Here is a 14,626-nt window from a genome sequence, read left to right as displayed (position 1 = left end):
CTAAATAATGAGTATATATCCCCCCTTACCCCTTTATTTTATACTTCTGCTTCAGTTTTCTCCTATAGAAATATTCTGAGTAAAGATTCATAAATTACCTCTATTTACATTGCGGGTCAATACTTCCACGCTCATTGCTCCTGAGTGTTCTGATACTGAGAAAAAGAAATTGCTGCCTCTTTTTTTGAGAATGCTGAAAAAAGTCTAAATAACTTTTTAAGGATCATTCCAGAAATTACGTTAACAAAGACATGAACCCATAAGTGTTCAATTTTCACATCAGTAGTTTTCCATTACCTACACCATTGACTTGTATTAATTCAATTTTGTTTTCAAGAATCTACAGTATTATAAGTATTATTTTAGAAAATATTAATACAGTAATAAAATCACCACAGTAGCTATGTTTCATGGGCATTTGGACTCAAATTCCTGGAAGAGAAATTGAGAGAAGAGACAGAATCAGGGTATGCATGACATATCTTATTAGCCAAGTAAATTTACCACTGGGACGTAATCAAAAGAAGTCAGGAGAAGTTTTTTTGTTAATTGTTTTGTTTTACATTTAGGCAGTCTTACTCTTGAGGAATAATTTAAGAGTAGTGAAGACACTAAATGACACATATGAAGAGGTGGATAATTAAGGTGATTTAACTACAGAATGTGGATTAAGGGAACTACATCTTTTCCCCAATATGGTTTGAACGCAAGGTACAATTTCTGGTGAGAAGGAAAATACAAATAGCAACTATATCCATGAAAGCTGTACAAAATTGATTAGACTTCATTATGAAATCTTTCATTTGTCATTGCTATTAGTGTCTCTATGTGAAAGGTGCTTGCACGTCTGTGTCTTTCTCTTCACCTGGGCATGTAGATATCCATACACAGTAGACATAAACAACATATTTTTAGGTGAGTCCAGGCTATTATATCTGCAATGATAGGAAGATTTTATCCTAAGATTAATGATTTGAGAAGTTGAGGTAATGGGTTTTTCCTGAAAACTTCAATTCAGAGATTATCTTTTTTAAAGTTTATGGAAATACTTATACAGGTGTCCATACTTTGTTTTTCTGTATTCACCATATTTGTAAGATATATTGGATTCCATGACATGTAGCTAGTTCTTTCTCATTCTTTGGACTGGACATTATCATTTACCTATACCAGGATGAACACTTATCAATCCTGAAGCTATCATGAGGTATCATTTCAACATTTGTAAATAGCAATATTTATGAGAGATTATGAGTAGAGAGTTAGATTAATAAATAACATAATTTCTTTAGGAAAGACATTTATTAGAATGAGAGGAAAAATAATTCTTGGCTAGGTATTATTTTTCTGTAAAAGCATAAACAATGAATGATGTAAGCTGTGCTGGCCAAGAAGGAAAATTTGAAAATATCATGTAGGTATTCTTTAACAAAGAGGAAATATATTTCCAAGAAATTTATATTCATGTAATTCATAATAATGATAATAATTTAGTATGCTATGTATGTAATGCAGATATACTATGAGAATTTGGATAAATTGGAGGGTTTTTGTTTTATCTTTCTTAAGGGGGACTCAAAGTTAGATCACGAAATTAATTGCAAATTTACATCTGTAAAAGCCACTCATAGCAGGTATGTCATAATAGGCGGAAAGATGATTTCACTGGTCTGCTACAATTCTAATTTTATTTGGAGAAATTTTGAAACATTTCTAACTATGTCAAAATCTATCAGTACCCAAAATATGTGGGAATATAGGACCCACGAAGGGACTGTATGAGAAACCAGAAAATATTGCATGATCTTCAATTATCAATAGTTTGTGAAAATCTAGTCGTGAGTTTAGGATGCTTAATCATTGTAGTCTTAAAATTTTCTGGGCACTTTCCAAATTAAAAACTACAAATGGAATAAAGAAAAAAAATAAGGACAAGTGGTTGGAGTGTTCATATACTTACTCACTGGGAACTGGACATTTATGGAATAAATTCCTGAACATAAAATTCCTTGGAACAATAAACTTTAAAAATGGTTCTTATTAATTAATTTTTAGAAAATTAAAAATAATCTCTATAGAGATTGTACCAATTTAAACAATGATATATTTTTCTTTTGAACTCTTAACAACACAGGTTATTATCAAACATTTTAAACCCTGACATCTGATACATGAAAAGTGTTTTTCCTTATAATGTGCATTCAAACAAAGCATTAAATTTTTCCTCATGATATTTGTATCTCTTTTCTGTGAAATACATTTGTATCCTTTGCACATTTTGTATTTCTGATTTGCGTCCATTTTGCCTTATTTAATTTAAAACCCAATGGATAAATATTTAAGTAATTTTGTTTAAGGATTTTAGTTCTCAGAATTCCCAAGAGACTGTTCCATAAGAACTAATCATTTTTTAGCAATAGTGACTTGAGCTGACAAATGGAATTTTATTACTAGTGATTGCTAATCTATTTGGAGCGAGTTTGGTGCTGGCTTTGAGTGAGGAAGCCATAATAAATCAATGCTTCTGGTCTTTTATAGGGCCTTCTTCTAAATATTGGTTTGCAACATTTGGGTCATCTCTAAGTTTTTCACTCTTGGGTGGAGTGATATGCTGCTGCTGTTAATGGGATAGTCTCTGCTATCCTGTGGGAAGTTCTCCCAATTTCAATATTATACTCATTCTATTCTTAATGGCCTCATTCTGGAGTTCAGTTAGCAATCACATTTGCCTTTACTATGAAACTGCATCCTTACATTTACTCTGTATTCAAAATACTGGTGAAATCTTGGCATCTACATCTACAATGTCTATGTATAATTTTTAAAATTGTTCAGAGCTCAAGCCAGAAAATCAGCAACTATTGTTTAGGTCACTACATACACTGGCCATCATAGCTAGAAGTCACTAAAGAAAGAATATTAGACAAAAGTCTTGGAGGATTTCACTTATACCATCATTAAAATGATACTCTGAAAAAACTTTTGAAAATAAGTTTTATTTTTAAAAAAATCAAACTGAAAATGAAAAGTAAGGTTGAAGAGGGGGAAGCATTGGATTCCTCTAGGTTTTTGGCTAAGTTGCATAAATGAATTTAAGAACATGCCAGTTAGACAAGTAAAAATAATTTATTGGGAAAAGGGGGAAAGAAGAGAGCTTGATGATAAATGGGAGAAAGATGGAAATATACATGGAGATTTGGTGTGGGCTCCCCCTGGCAGAGAGGGCAAGCTCTGCCTCCTGTTTTTACCTTTCTCTTTTTATACAAAGCAAATTAGTTAACTGTTTATTACATTGAGTTGCTTTCCTAAAATAAATATAATCACATAACCACAAACATAGTGAGAAATAAAGCACATGGGGAAAGCATGGTGACAGAAAAACTCACTCCTGACAGGTGAATCATATAGCCTTTATTTAGATATTTACTGTGCAGAGAGCAGCTATGGCAAAATTGCAACAAACTATATTTTTCTTGAAGGGTCTGAGGAAACAGAAGTAAAACCTCTAATCCATGCTAGCATTTGTACCATTCTTTCCCCTTCTTTATGCACAGAATTCACCTTTTCATCTATCTAAAATTATGTAACTTTTCAGTCTATTAAACTTTAGTTTCTTCTGAAGTTCAAGAAAGAGCCAAGTAACACTAAGAAAATATTTATAATTAACCCTAATCATGTATACTAATTACTTTAACTTAAAATAACTTATTAAGTTATAGTTAGCAACCAATGAAATTAACTTCATTCATTTGAGAGGGCTGATCTACATTTCCTTCTTTAGCTTAATTTCATTAAACATGGCCTTAAAATTTTTATCCCCCTAAAGACTAATACATATAATGTTAGTTTATTTACTTAGTATTCTATAAACTAGGGAGATAACACCCAACTCAAAAAAAATTGAAAACCATTATAATTTATGAAAGGAATATTCTTTTTTCTTCCTTTACAGTAGGCTAAAACTTAAAAAAAAAAACATTCTAGAACTGAATAATCTTAAAAGTGTACTGACTGCTAGGTTCTGGAGTATATTACAATTGTTTAATTTGTTTCAATTATACCTAAGAAAAAATATTTACATAGCTTTCAAGGATTTTTCCTTTACTTGCTGAAATTTCGTAATATAATTATTAAGCACCCTTATTTTCAGGCTGATAAAAGGTTCACATTGGGGAATTATAGGATAAACTATGATTTTTAATTCCCCAGCCTAGAAGATAGAGTTTTAATCTGTCACACCTAGCCCCTCCCTCAGAGCTCTTGCAATGAGAAGGCTGTGAGGGCTGGGTAGGTCAAAGAGTTTAGTAAAATCTTTTTCCCTTCTCTAATACTTCCTATGTTCAGATTTCTATATGACCTTTTCATCCTGCTCAGCCTAATTTGAGCTCCAGGAATACTTATTCACATGTATAACTGTGTATTGATTTTAAACTCTAAACAGAACTTTTTAAAACATTTTTATTTGTTAATTTGATATTGCCATTCCAATGTATGAAGATATACACTGAGCAAATACGTAGATGTGAATAGAGTTTGAAAGAGAAACACAACCTAATAAAGTTACTTAAAACTTTCATTCTTTTGCAAAATAAGTTTAACTGTAAAATAACATTTGAAAGATTTCTTTGAAGGCTATTTCTAGTTAATCTAATTTGCACTGTGACCATGCAGTTTTGCATGAGAATTTTGTTTCCTTTAATTATTGGCTTATATCCAAAAAGTTCCCAATAAAGCTTAGTTTATTTCCCATTTTCACTCTGGCAGACCTTGGATGAGCAAGACTAATTCCAGTATACACTCACTTAGGTCATTGAAGCCTCAGGGAAACTGGTTTTTCTCATGAATTGCTGCTTTTACGAACTTCCATACTAGGGGCAGGAGGAGATAACAGGACTCTGTAGGTCGCTGGGCAGGAAGATTGGACGTTCAAAGCCGAGGGCTGAGAATTCCACCAGGCAGTAATTTAGTCTGCACTTGGAGCCAGAAGAGAAAGCAGGGTCATTAATTCCAGTGCAAGGAAAGGAGACCAGGGTGTCTCAAGTTTGCTGTCCCCTGAGACATAGGGGGGTAGAATCTGTTATGAAATAGCTATAAGCAAAAGCAAGGGGTGACTCTAGACTGAAGTAACCATAAAGGAAGGCAAACTCAGTTTATAATTACCATAAAAATAGCTGAAGTTGAAGGGCTAGGTAAAGTTGGTTACAAAATAACCATAATCAAAGGTAACTTTAGTTTAAGATCACCATTACAATAACTCAAGTCTGGGGCACATCCACCCAGTTAAACTATTTTCAGACGTTATCCTTTTGATATTTTATAGTGATCTTAGCTCTTAGTTACAGTTTCTAGCAAGTTTTCACTTAAAAACATTTTAAGCATTTTCTTTAAGCAACTAAAACAATTTTTAGTAACAACTTTGCTAAGTTTCCCTTTTTCCACAGTTGAATTAATTCCACTTGTGATTTCTTTATACATCAAATTTAATTGCAAGATGGTGTTGACATTTAAGGAATCATTATTATATTACCTTTCAGTGTTACTCAATTGGTAACAGGCAAACCCCAAATCTGATTTACCATGCAAGTTTAGTTAGGCCACTAAAAAGAATATATTGGGAGATGTAGGAAAGAACAGAGCTTGTTAAGAAATGGGAGAGAAGGACAGAAATACACACCGAGACTTGGTGTAGGCTCCTCCAGGCAGAAATAGTGCTCTCTGCCTCCTGTGGTTACCTTTTAAACTGTTAATTATTCCTACCCATTCCTAATGAAAAGGAGAGATGGGCATCAACTTTTTTTGGTTTGCCCACCAATGGTGGGACCAATGGTGAGGTCTGTTTGGAATATCCGGGACCAAGGGAGGTCCTGGAAAGAGAAACTAGGGCCTCAAGATTACACTGAAGGTCCCAGCAAGGTCTTGCAGTCATGTTTTCTGCCAGCCATGTTGTGGCTCTTCTTTGCCTCCATTACCCTGTACTAGCCTGACTCAGGAGGAGGTACTGGTAAAATACTATGTTCCATAGTCTAATATTCTGTTTTGTTTATGTTATAGTACTCAAAATAATAGAGGGCTAGAGCAGAGAAGAACAACTGTATTCATCTTGTTTACAAGGTTGAGGCTCCCACACACATATTACTTGCAAAAACTTTACTTGTAGGAGGCATAACTTTAAAAAAATGAGATACTAAAGAGTACAACCATAAAATTAGTAGGATGAATTTAGTAAGATTATAAGATATAAGGTCTGTATACATGTTACTTGTAATTGTATACACTGGAAATTCTTAATTGGATAATGAAATGTGTGATTTTTCCATTGAATGTAAAAACATAACACAGAAAATATTTTAGTGCTCAATGAAATAATTTTAAAAACTCAATGAATCTGTACAGCAAATTACGCAATACTCTTAAGATAATGAAGGCAAATCCCAGAGAAATTAAATATCTCACTATTCACGTATCAGTTTTCCATAAATTCTTCTATAGATTTAAAACAGCATCACCAGATTTTAGGAATTTGATGTTATCTTCTGGCTTCTTACCAGAATGGTGACGAATCCTCCTTCAGCTCAGTAAACTTGCAAGCAATGTGAATAGGGTGGCAATCCAGCACAGGTGCATGGTTCAGGATAATTACCTGAGCAATGAAGACATTTGCTTCTATTGTTGGGTTATTTTTGCTGTCACCAGAAACATTGGCATGGCAAACATCTTTTACAGAAAATATCTTGACATTGAAGCTCACATTGTCCCCAGGAAGAGCTTCACTAAAGCTTCATGATGCATTTCAACAGATTTTCCTTCTGCTATAATGCTAACTGGAGAAAAAGTGACCACCATGACCAGTCTGAGAAAATCAGTCTCCACTTGGACCACAGGGACAGTAGCAATACTGATGTGGGCTATGGGTGGAAGGCTCTTTGTCTCTTCAGAGATAACTAAGTTGTTTGACTTGTGGGTGTGGAACGGTAAGAGGCTGCAGTCCTGCCCTTAGGGACAGTGGAAGCGGCTCCAGTCCCAGGAAATGTTTAACAATGCAAGGGCTATAAACTTTAAGTATTTAAGGGAAATGCAAAAAGTAAATATGCTAAAAGCTTATCTAGAATGTCTGGAGTCCATGCTAAAAGCTTACCTAAGATGTGGAAGAGATATATGCTAATTGAAGCCTATTGAGAACTGAAACAAAGGGACCATTTGGCCTTTCCTCTCTGTATAAAAGACGTTTGAAAATCTTGTTCGGGACTCGGGATTCAAACAGAAGTTCCCGAGTCCGGCCGGCCGTCAATAAACCATTTTTCCTTCTCAAAATCATTCCTGAGTCCTGGCCTCTCTATACTCAAATAATTGAACTTCTCTCTAATTCCACAACAATACCACCAATTTTGTATACCCTAAAGAGGCAGATGAAAGGGTATGTCACTTGGACAAGTAGGTGGCAGGCTACAATCCAGAGCTTTAAGCAGCATAGTTCCACTGGCATTGCCATTTATGGGTGACTTTCCATACCTTGAAGTGGCATATTAGCTCTTGGCTCCAGCATTTGTATTCAAGCAGAAATTGGCACAAATATTATGGTGTCAGAGTTGTAGCCAATTTTCTAAATGTTGGTGCTGACTTCCTTAACATTTCCTCATATCTCTTCTGGCTAGAGGGTGGCTCAGTGGAATCCTTTTTGTTAACACCAACAATTAGTTGTTTCACACCCAGAACATAAGCCAAAAGGGCATGCTCCTGGGTCAGCCCGTTCTTGGAGATGCCAGCTTGAAGCTCACCAACACCAGCAGCAACAATCAGGACAGTGCAGTCAGCCTGAGATATGCCTGTGAGCATGTTTTTAATAATTTTTCTGTGTCCTGGGACATCAATGATGGTCACGTAGTACTTTTTGGTCTTAAATTTCCACAAGAAGCTATCAGTGGTGATACCACATTTCCATTCAGCTTTTAGTTTAACCAAGACCTAGGCATACTCAAAAGGGTCCCTTTCCCTTCTCAGCAGCCTCCTTCTCAAATTTTCGATCTTTCTTTTGTCACTTCTACCACATTTGTAGATCAGGTGTCCAGTAGTGGTGGATTTGCTGGAATCATCGTGTCCAATGATGGTAATGTTAATGTGAGTGTTTTCCTTTCCCATTTTAGCTTTAAGATAAAGCAATGGTTTTCATGACACCTGTGTTCTGTTGGCAGACCCATTGCAAAAATGGAACCTTTAAGGTTTTAATGGTAAAAGTTATTTTAGTTTGCTTTCATTCCTTTATTAGCTACCTTAGATTTAACTGAACTATTTGTGATTTTGTTATACCCTGTAACTATATATTTGCCCCAGCTAGCTTAGCTTTTGTCAAATATTATAATCCTTTTTTTTTGTCTTTGTTTCCTTACTTGCTATCTTCTGTTGATTAGACTTTTATGACTCTGCTAAACCTGTAACCATGTTCATTGCCCCAGCAGTATTTTTCAGTTCTTAATGGCCCCTTTGTTTAGAACAGTTCATTTCCTTTACTTGTTATTTTATGCTTATTAAGCAATTTACAACCCTATTGTAACCTGTAACCCACTGCTTACATCTGCTGGCTTTTGTCAATCCTCAAGCACAACTTCTTGGGCTTCTTGGGTCTGTGATTACACACTTCCAATCAAACAATAGCTCCAGGTTTCACTATCTCCACCTCCCTTCTTTTCAATGTGGGCTATGGGTGGGAGGCTCTTTGTCTCTTCAGAGATAACCTAAGCTGTCTGTGACTTGTGGGTGAGAGATGGTAAGAGGCTGCAGTCCTACCCTTGGTGACCATGGCAATGACTCCAGTCCCAGGAAACAGTTTAACAATGCAAGGTCTATAAACGTTAAGTATTCAGGGGAAATGCAAACCAAATATGCTAAAAGCTTATCTAGAATGTCTGAAGTCCTTGCTAAAAGCTTACCTAAGATGTGGAAGATATATATGCTAATTCAAGCCTATTGAGAACTGAAACAAAAAGACCATTTAACCTTTCCTCTCTGTATAAAAGAAACTCGAAAGTGTTCGGGCCTTGGCTTTGCAACAGTAAACTCCAGAGTCCGGTAGGCCGTCAATAAACCATTTTTCCTTCTCAAAATCATTCCTGAGTCCTGGCCTCTCTATAGGCAAATAATTGAACATCTCTCAAATTCTACAACAGTTTGAATCTCATAAAATCCTCAGTTTCTTCAATTCAGAGAAATGGTTCTCAGCTTGGCCTTTTTCTTACACAGCACTCTGTAATAAAACTCTTTCTTTCTTTGAAACCCAGGTGTCCCAATGTGGGCATTGTGCTGCACACTTTCTTAGGCAAACATTCTTTTTTATACTGTAGAAGAGGAAGGCCTCAAGAGTGTGACTTTCCTCTGTGGGGGTGGAATTACCAGACATCTAGGGAAGGGATAAGCAGAGGTAGCTGAGTAGAGTGATGAGAAATCTCTATACCTTGACAGAACTGTGGGAGACACAGTGGTGCCCATTTATCAAAACAATAACCTTATGATTTTCACCTTCCACTATAGATAAATGTTTTTATAGAAACAAAAAACAAAAAATCTATAACAAATATTAACTATTGGATGTTATGATTGCTTTTCATAGATGTTGATAATAATTAGTATTCTGGAGGCTACTTTGTGTCTGGGTTTTCGTACATGAGAAAAATATTGAAGATAATGGGACACAGTTTTCATGCTTTAGAAGAAGGGAGTTTCTTTTATGGAGAGGGTTTTGAGTCCTGATTGAACCTTAAAATATGGATTGATACTGGGATTATTAGTACTAATTTATTATTTTAATAGAGGTAAGTATATACTTTCATGCACATTAACATAATTATTCTGAGGTTAATGAACACCCTTCCCCCCTCCTCCTTCTTGTTTGGCAAATAGAGGGAAGTAATAGATTTAACTGGCCAGCAACCTGAACTTTAAACAAAGGATGACATTAACATATTCCTGAAGCTGAGTACCCACACAGAACTTTAAACTTTTACTTCTTAAAGATGATGCTGTTTCCTGTACTAATTCTTCCCCTTCCATTGTAATGACTTTGTAATTTCATGCTCCTGTACCTTCCAGCTGGCCACCACTGGGTGCTATAAATTTAAAGGCATATCTACTCCTCCTGGCCTCCTGGGTGGTTTTTTTGGGATATTGAAACATTTTGTCAAACCCCGAGCTTGACCTCCTCTCTCACAATTGGTGTTTTGGCAGGATATTCCAGAGATTCCTCATGGTAGCAGCGCTGTTGTAGAATTTGAGAGAGGTTCAATTATTTGCATATAGAAAGGCCAGGACTCAGGAATGATTTTGAGAAAGAAAAATGGTTTATTGATGGCCGGCCAGACTAGGGAGCTTTATGTTGCAAACCCGAACCCTGAACGAGAATTTCAAGTTCCTTTCATACAGGGTGGGGAGTCAAATGGTACTTTATCAAAGAAAACTACTTTCTTTGTTAGTTAAGTCTTTGCCTGAGTTCCAGGTAGGTTTTGAATTAGCATATCGCCCACACCTCAGGTGAGCTTGAATAGCATCTTGCCCATACTCTGTCTGGTTGCAACCTTGAATAATCCTTTCTGAGCATTCAAAGCTCACATCACTTAACTGGATTTCTAGAGACTAGGCAAACTTGGATACAGAATTAGATGATTTTGAATTTATGCACAGGCTATATTATATTTCCCATTTGAGGCCAAGTCCAAGTTCCTTTAAGTTTTGGTATCACCACCATCAGAGCTTCCCTAGACTGACTGGTATGTATATAGAGTTTGCATTGCTAAATTGCCTCCTGGGACTGGAGTCGTTGCCATGGTCACCATGAGCAGGACTGCAACCTCTTACTGTCCTGCACCCACAAGTCAGGACAGATAGTTTAGGTTAAGGTTATCTCTGAAGATACAAAGAGCCTCCCACCCATAACCTACATCATTTTCCCCCCTTATGCCAAAGTTTAACTTGCTAAGCTTTGGCATAATTATTGTTGGGGCTATAAAGTGGATGGCTGTTCGTTGTTTTGATTGATTACTTTACTTATCAATTTTTAGTGTAGCATCCAGGACCTTGTTTTTAGAAGTTGAGAAGTTTTCTTTCTGAACAGCAGAATCCTGGGGTGGGGCCCCCCTGCAGTCATCCTGGGGCCACCAGTGCTCATGTAGATTTCCAGTTAAGCTCCAGATCCATGTATTAATTTTGTTTTACCCTTAAAGAGTTTACACCTTTAATCTAAAAGGGGTGCTGAAGGGAGATTATCTCTTTTCTGTAACTGCTTCCTGCTGGCCATGGGCTGTAGTCATTGTTTAACAAGGTGTAAAACTCTTTATTTTAACTGGAGGAAGATGGATCTGGCATTCTATATGAAGCTGGATGAAGTTTTCATATGGTTAATAAGATGATCATTCAGAAAGAAACAAACTTAATTAAAATTTTGGAATATGTGGTTTTAAAAGAGGACATTGGATTACAGAGGTAGACAAGGTTAGATGCCTATAAAGATGGCACTCCTTTTTAAAAGCTGGTGGGAGCAGTGTATATATATATATGTTTTTATTTTTAAGTTATTTATTTTCAGAGAGAAATTGCAATAGATACTTAACTTTGTTTGAAGACGCATTTCAGGCTGCTTAATGATTGGCGCTCATGTGCTTTGTCAGACGCTCCTGGTGATATGGCACCCTTTGGGCAGTTGGTTTCATTAAGGATTAGTACACCAAGTTTGAAATTTTCTTAGTTTTAGCTGTGGGAGTGATCAGAACTACAGAATAAAGATTTTTTACATTTTTGTTTTAATTGTACAATTTCTGGTAATTTCGACTATTCAATAGGTGACCCATTATTAGCAAGCAAGCCTCATTTTTGCTACACAGTAGAGTACAGTAGAATAGTAAGTTGACTGAGCCTGTCTGAGACTGCCACCTTATTCTATAGACATGTTTATTAACTGTTTAGAAAATGAATTTACCAGGAATTTAACATGTCTAATATATTTTTGCACTTGATCCAAAATACAAAAGATAACATTATAATTATTAGGCATGTATTTAGTACAGGATAAAAGTACAGCACTTAATTAATGTATTACTTAATGCATAAGGATTCGGAGTTGCAAAAAATAGTTTTAAGTTTCAGGTTTGTAATACTTTACATGTTATCTCTCCATGGGAGCAGGCCATAATGCCAATTGTGTTTAAGTTTTACTTACAGTATTCTGGTATCATGGCTCCACTTAGCATGTTCTTCACACAGTGAGCAATTCGCAGCATCATTGATTCTAGAGAGAGTTTCCAGTATTCTATCAGCCTGATGCATAGTGCTCTCTGGCACTATGAAACAGTGCCAGTCTGGAGGTGATATTCATTGTACACTTTGCTGTATTGAGTCATCATTGGCTGCTGCAGGAGCTTGAAACTGCAACATAGTTTCCATCAATTTCAGGAACAGAACCAGAGGCTGATATAGCAAATATTTCTAATTGAGGGCTCAGTGACCAGACTAGCCAATAACTCACATGGAGAGGCAACCTGTAATGTATTCAAGGCCTGGTTTGAATGCACAAGAGTTTGACATTGTTAAAGTTTATTCCTTGTTTTTATATATATTTTAAGCAATTTAATGCAACCCATCATATATCAAATAACTGTTTACTTATACAATTTTACCATGAAGATAATAGTAGGTATTTTACTTTAGTAATAGAGGGAAAAACTATTTTTCATTGTTAAAATGAAAACAGAATATTCCCAATAGAATCAAGATAACTTTTTATTACCATTTACTTAAATATGCACCTTGTGGTGGCGTTTAGACAGATTTTATCACCAAGAAGTTATTTTTTGCAACCAATACCAACCTAAGTTTTTAGTTAACAATGACTTCTAGAACTAGTACTATTTAAACATTTTCAATTTGGAAGATGTTTTATAAACTTTTTAAAATTGACTACAACCACATTGACTAGTTAGATTACATTTAAATACACTTATTAAATTATAATTACTAATCAAAGAAATTTATTTATTTAAGAGAGCATATCTATAATCTTTCATCTTTAGCTTAATTTCATTAACATGAACTTACAATTTTATTACTTTAAAGATTTTGTACAAATAATGTTAATTTATTTAATGAGTATTTTATAAACTAAGGGAGATAAACCCAAGCTAAATGAAATTGAAACAATTATAGGTTATGCAAGGAATGTTCTTTTTTTTTTCTTTTGAAGGATGCTAAAACCTATTTCTTTGTTTAAGTTATGAAAATGAATAATTTTTAAAAGCACGTTGACTACCATGTTTCAAAACACATTACACAATTACCTAATTTGTTTAATCTTAATCCTGGAAAGATCTTTCCATAGTTTTCATGGACTTTTCCTTACTTACTGAAATTTGTCAACAGAACCACTAACTACCCTTATTTTATGACTGTCAAAAGGCTTAAACTTGGAAATTACAGGACAAACTGTTCTTAATTCCCCAGCCTAGTAGACAGGTTTAATCTGCCACATCTAGTCCTGCTCTGAAAGCTCTTGCAAAGAACAGGCCCTTTCCCAATAATTTCTATAATCAGATTTTTATATGACTTTTTCATCTGCTTAATCTAATTTGGGCTCCAAGAATATATATTCACATATATAACTGCATATTTAATTTTTAACAGTTTGAATAGAGCTCTTTTAAGAATTTGTTAATTTGATATTATCATCCTGATGTATGAAGACATACACTGAGCAAATGGGCAAACACTTTGCATTATTTTATATACTGCTTAGCTTAATTTGGGTCCCAGAAATATACATTAATTTATAACTGCATATTTAACCTCAACAATTTGAGCAAATAGGCAGAGAAAGACATAACCTTAGTTACTTAAAACTTCCACTTTTTTACAAAATAAGTGTGACTGCAAAACATTTCAAAGACTCCTGAAACTTTTCTTAATTTGCACTATGACTGGGCAGTTTTGCACAAGAATTTTTTTTTTTTTTTACTAATGGCTTGTAACTAAAATGTTCCCAATGCTTTAGCACCATTTTTCTTTTTTTCAGAACCTTATATTTTACCTTGAATTTAGCAGAATTTTGAATAAGCAACAAGATTAATTCTATGTATATTTACTGAGGCTATTTGAAGCCTCAGGGAGAGAGACAGGTTTCTCTCATGAATTGCCACTCTTAGGAACACTGACAGTTAAAGCAGGAGACTTCCTTTATTCCCCCCAGTCCTTGGAGATAATAAAACTCCAGTGGTTGTTTAACCAAAGGGTTAAGAATTCCACCAGGCAGCAATTTAGTTTACATTTCGATTCATGAGAGAAAGAAGGGTTACAAATACCAGGACAGGAGACAGAGATATCCCAGCTCTTCTGTGGACTGTAGGGGCAGAAGCTATTATGAAATAACCATAGACAAAGGCAAGGGGTGAGGTTAGGCTTGAAGTAACCATAAACGAAGGAAAGGTTAGTTTAGAATTTACACTTAAAATAATAGTTTCAGGCTAAATTCACTCAGTTATAATTTCAGTTATTATTTTTCCACTGTTTTATAATATAAATGCATCTATAAATGATCTTAACTCAATTACAGTTTTTATTAATTTTTTAACCTTAAGGTGAATTGGATACCTTTATT

At 35.1% G+C, this 14,626-nt stretch overlaps 1 pseudogene; it reads right to left on the bottom strand.

The window, feature by feature from the left end:
• Positions 1–6,483: 6,483 nt before the first annotated feature.
• Positions 6,484–9,102, bottom strand: LOC101441662 (elongation factor 1-alpha 1 pseudogene; annotated as a pseudogene).
• Positions 9,103–14,626: the final 5,524 nt, after the last annotated feature.

The sequence above is a fragment of the Dasypus novemcinctus genome, chromosome 10 (genome assembly GCF_030445035.2).
Source record: "Dasypus novemcinctus isolate mDasNov1 chromosome 10, mDasNov1.1.hap2, whole genome shotgun sequence".
Lineage (NCBI taxonomy): Eukaryota > Metazoa > Chordata > Mammalia > Cingulata > Dasypodidae > Dasypus > Dasypus novemcinctus.
Note: the sequence above shows the minus strand (reverse complement) of the source record. Positions and strands in the feature narration are given on the sequence as shown.